Raw genomic sequence first — 5184 nt, 5'->3', positions numbered from 1 at the left:
CGACCCAGCGGCTGGAGGACACCCCGACCGGGCAGGCCCGGGGTGCCCGGTCCCTTAGCCACCGCGCCCAGGGGTGGTTCTTCGTCCTCTTCCGCGCCCTACAGGGGCGGAGGAGCGAGACTGGAGAAACGCCCCAAATGGCACAGTGTCCTGAGGTCCGACCTCAAACGCGGCCCAGCACCCTGGGCAACCCCGCCGTCCCGCCGCACGATCCCGACTTCCCGCTCCCATACTCAGGATCTGGATCTCAACCTCGCGGAGGAGAGGGGGCGCAGGCGGAAAGCTGTCTCTGCCCATCCCCTAACCGGCGGCCCGTGCCTTCAATTCCCTGCCTTCTCTCCTGGGTGACGGAGCCCACCGGGCGCTGTTGGGGGCTCCCAGCGCTTTCCTCTGGGTCCCAGAATACACCGCCGAACCATTACCACCCCCCACCCTCCGCAGAGCCAGGCTTCGGGGGAGCTGACTGGTGCCCACACCTCCACTCTTCAGCCCCTCTCAGGGTCATTCTGTCCACCATCGCTGGGGACCGACCCGCACTTTGCTAGATTCCAGGAAGCCTGTCGCACCTTCATCTATGCAGCCCTGGACGGCCGGCAGGGACTTCCGCTTCAGGCCGTCTCCAGACCGCTGAAAAGTCAGCGTGCCGCTCGCAGGACAGGGCGGCAGACAGCCTGGCTTCTGCCCCAGCTGTCCCTTCCTGGCTCCACGAGAGGTGCCTTCAGCTCGACCCATCCTGTACCTCGGCTTCCCGATCTCTGATCTCTGAACTGACATCATTGTGCCCTCTCAGATGCTCTGTGGGCTCAACCAGTCACTGTGTGTGAGGTTCGATCCCCGCTGGGCAGGGGCCTCCGTGAACAGAAGGCACCACGAGGGGGGCAACACACAGCCTCGTGCCTCTCCTCCCGCCTCACACGCCCCTCAAGCTCCGTTGTTGACCCCACTCTGGTGTCAGCGAGGACTCTAGACTTCCAGCTACAGAACTTGCTGACTCGCTGTCACAAAGAGTCCTGACACAGACTGCCCAGGACTCATGAATCTGGAAGCTCCAGGGAGGAGCCACCACCTCTGTGAGTGGCCCACCTCATGGTTGCAAGATGGCTGCCACCACCCCCAGACCTCCCATCTCTTCCCATGTATCCCTTTGGATCACCCTGGAAACATCTCCCAGCCAACTTCCCTCACAGAACCAATAGATCAGAGAGGCGCCTGGGAGTCAACAACCTATCAAAGTCATTTCCTCAAGGATGGGGGCTCCAGGACCAGTGGCCAGGAAGGCTGGGTCCTGGGGTTCCTTCATCCCTCTCCATCCTCACCCCTGGTGACCTCCTACAACCTTGAAGCTTCAGGTACCACCTCTGCAGCCAGGACCCCCCAGGTGATACCTCCGGCCTGCCTGCTCCCTCTGCTCCAGGCCGGCATCTCCCTAAGCACCTGCTCCATGTCCCATTTCAGCACCAAGGAACATTCAGTCACTGTCCTTGGGAGAGACTCAGGATCTCCTGGAAACCTCCGGCCCCTGCCTGTACACCCCACCTTGATAAATGGGTTACCTATGCGCCTACCCACGTAGGTGGACATGCCACCTCTCCACCAGTCCACCCGGCCCAGTGTGATGCTCTTCAAACTTGTCAGCAAATCCTTGCACACCTCCCTTCAAGAGGTGAAATCTAATCCCCCCTTTTTTGTCTGGGCGCCAGCTTAGTGACTCTCGTCTAACCGCTAGGAGGCACAGGTGACCCTGTGGTTTCTGAGGCCGGGTCCTGCAGCTGGGTGACAGCTCCTCTCCATCTGGGGGCGCTCGCTGCAGCAGCCACAGGAAGGGGACATGCCGAGCAGCTCCAGCTGAAGGACCGCCCCCAGACCTGTGCGGGGCAGCTCTGACGTTGACCCCTTTTAAATTTTGTCTATGATGTAGGTAAAGACCCAACTTTCATTCTTTTCATCTGGATATCCAGTTGTCCCAGTCCCATTTGCTGAAAAGATTATTCTCTTCCCCGTTGACTTGTACTCCCCCAACCCAGTTGCAAATCAATTGACCGTAAACGTGAGGACTTGTTTCTGGATTCTGAGTCCTGCTCCATTGACCTACATGTGCACCTGCACTCTCTTTTATCTGCTTTATTATTTATTTGTTATTGGCTGCCCTGGGTCTTTGATGTTTTGCACGGGCTTCTCTCTCGTTGTGTAGAGTGGGGCTTCTTCCTGCAGTGCCTTCTCGTGGGGCAAAGGCTGTAGGCACACAGGCTTCAGTAGTTGGGGCTTGCAGGCTTGGTTGCTCCCAGCATGTGGGGTCTTCCTTGACCCCGGGTCAAACCCGTGTTCCCTGCATTGGCAGGTGGATTCTTATCCACTGTGCCACCAGGGAAGTCCTTACCTGTACTGCCTTGATTAGGGGAGCTTTGCCATTGAGATTGAGATTTGGAGGTTTGAGATTGAGAAGTGTGAGTTCCGAAGGTTTGTTTTTTTTTCCCAACACTGATTTGACTATTATAGTTCCCGTGAACTTTCATGTGAATTTCAGGGCCAGCTCATCAGTTTATTGGAAGAGACCAGCTGGAATTTTGATAGAGATTACACTGAATCTGAGGACCCATTTGGGGAGTCTTGCCATCTAAACATTAGCAGTCCATGAACACAGGACTTCTTCCACTTACTTAGGTCATCTGGAATTTCTTTCAGTATTGTGTGTAATTTTCAGAGTACACTTTTTTCCCCCACTTCTTTGATTAAAGTTATCCTTCGGCGTTTTGTTCTTTTGGGTACTATTGTAAATAGAATGATTGTATTTCATTTTTGGACTGCTCACTGCAAGTGTATAGAAATACAAGTGATTTTGTACATTGATCTTGTATCTTGCAACCTGCAGAATTTGTTTATTCGAATCATTTTTTGTGGATTTAAAAGGTTTTCTATATACAAGAGAACGGCACTTGTGAGCAGAGTCTTTCCTTCTTCCTTTACAGCACTGATGCCTTCTGCTTCATTTTCTTGCCTAAGCTCCTGGCTAGTGTGTGCTGCTCAGTCGTGTCTGACTCTGCAACCCCGTGGACTGTAGCCCGCCAGGCTCCTTGGTCCATGGGGTTCTCCAAGCAAGAACACTGGAGGGGGTTGCCATGCCCTCCTCCAGGGGAGTGTCCTGATCCAGGGATTGAGTCTGTGTCTGTTGCATTGGCAGGTCCCTGGCTAGAATCTCCAGTAAATGGCTGGACAATGGGGAGAGGGGGCACTCTCATGTTTCTGATCGTAGAGGGATCGGATTTAGTCTTCATCATTGGCCAAAAAAAAAAAGTAGCAATTTACCAATTTAGCAAAGCCTCAAAAGATATTTAAAATGAGTGAGCCGAGTCACACTTCTAGTAACGGTAGTCACTTGCTTTGGACTAATCCTCCCATGGATAGCAATGATAAACTCTGAACAATATATTTTAAAGAAAACCTGGGAACACTGGATATGAACAGTAGAAACCAGAAGGGGGTCAATGCCAAGGCCGAGGGCCTCAACATCTCTTTTGGGGGAGACACAGAAGCCCAGGGTGACTATCGGGGTTTGCACACTGAGAGCACTGTCTGCTGGGAAGCTCACCAAAAGGGGGGGCGTGGGTGGCCAACCTGGCAGCAGGGCAGAGCCCGGGGACGGGCAGGGGGGCTGGGCAAGAAGGCACGTGGGTCAGAGGCCAGTGTCCCAGGAAGCCCCCCATGAGGCAATGGGAGGGACACGGGCTGCTTCAGGACGCAGGCCCCAGCTTTGAGTCCCCATGATTCGAGTAGCCCCATCACCCAGGGCAACGCTCCCAGGTGGACGCAGCTGGGCCCCCACTGGGTGCTAACCAGAGGTGCAGGATGGGCGAGCTGGGCACTCAAGTGGTCGGGACAGAGCCCCAGCCGCCTCCAGGATACCACCCGCTGGTCCACGCGCCCACTATCCCCCTTGGTAAATGGCCCACCATTCCACCTCGCTGCCTGGGTAAACCGCGCCTACACTGCCGTCCACCTTTGCACACCTACCCACCAGGTAAGTCGTCCAACCAGCCACCCACGCGCCTTCCTGACACCCCCTGCCCTCAGAGCTGCCCGAGCAGGAGGCTCCATGTGGGACGCTGCCCCGCCCACGCCCGCCCCTCGCCGGTCCTAACACCGCCCTCAGCGCTGGTGCCGATGCGCGGCCACCTGGGCCCCACACCGGCCTTCCGACGCACTCCTGGCCACTTTCCTGGCCTGACCCCCTCTCTGCACACAGATCCAATCACGGCGCTCCCCTGCTCAGGATAAGAGGATCAGCCGCCTCTTCGCGGTGCTCCTCCGGCCCCTGGGCTCCGACACCTCTGTCCGGCTGCCCCCTCCCTCCCGTTGCCCAGGAGGCAGACCAGCTCCGCCAGCGGCCCAGCGATCTCGGCCGGGTCTAGCGGCCTTCCCTGCTCACCCCACCTGTCCCTGCACAACCCCCTCCACGGTCCCAGTAGCTCCTGGCCGCCCTCACTTCTGTCTCCCGGACTGAAGAGCAGACCAAGTTGCTTCCTGGACGGGTCAAAACTGGTCGGTGCCAAAGAGGTGGGGGCGGGGCCTCCAGGGAGGGAGGAGGGGGCGGGAGGAGCACCAAGGGCCGAGACTTCAGTCCCTAGAAACCACTGGCTTCGGACAGTCAGAGGCTGGGGCGCCAGGCGGGCCCAGCATGGCCCAGGGCGAGTTTGGGAGTCAGGTCCCAGCACATGCCAACGTGCGGCTAGAGGGGAGACGGCGAGCACGGCTCTTCTGCCGCCAGGAAGGGTGGAGGCGGGGGAGGATCCCGGGCACAGCTCGCCGGGACGGGGATGGGGCGCCGCCTCCCCGTCTCCCCGCGGCGCGCACCTCGCCCCCTCCCGGCCGGGCGGCCAGGCCATCAGGACTCCCTGATTGCTTCCTTTCATGCCGGTGCCTTTCTCTGTAAAGAACGCCCGCTAATGCCTCCTTTATCACGGAATTAGGGGATTTAGGGCCGACGGCACAAAGGGGCCCTCGATAGCGGCTATAATCAAGCGCCGATCGGCCGATCTCGAGCAGGCCCGGGAAGAAAGCGAGCGCGGGGATTAGCGCCGCGGGGCCGAGATAGCATCGCGCGGCCGCAGGCTGGGGCCGCTGGGGAGGGCCGGCCGCGCCGCGGAGAAAGGCCGGCTTAGCCGCCGGGCGCCGGGGATTCTGAAGCCA

This window comes from Bison bison, unplaced genomic scaffold (genome assembly GCF_000754665.1).
Source record: "Bison bison bison isolate TAMUID 2011002044 unplaced genomic scaffold, Bison_UMD1.0 scf7180017846591, whole genome shotgun sequence".
Lineage (NCBI taxonomy): Eukaryota > Metazoa > Chordata > Mammalia > Artiodactyla > Bovidae > Bison > Bison bison.
This window is presented reverse-complemented; position numbering follows the sequence as displayed.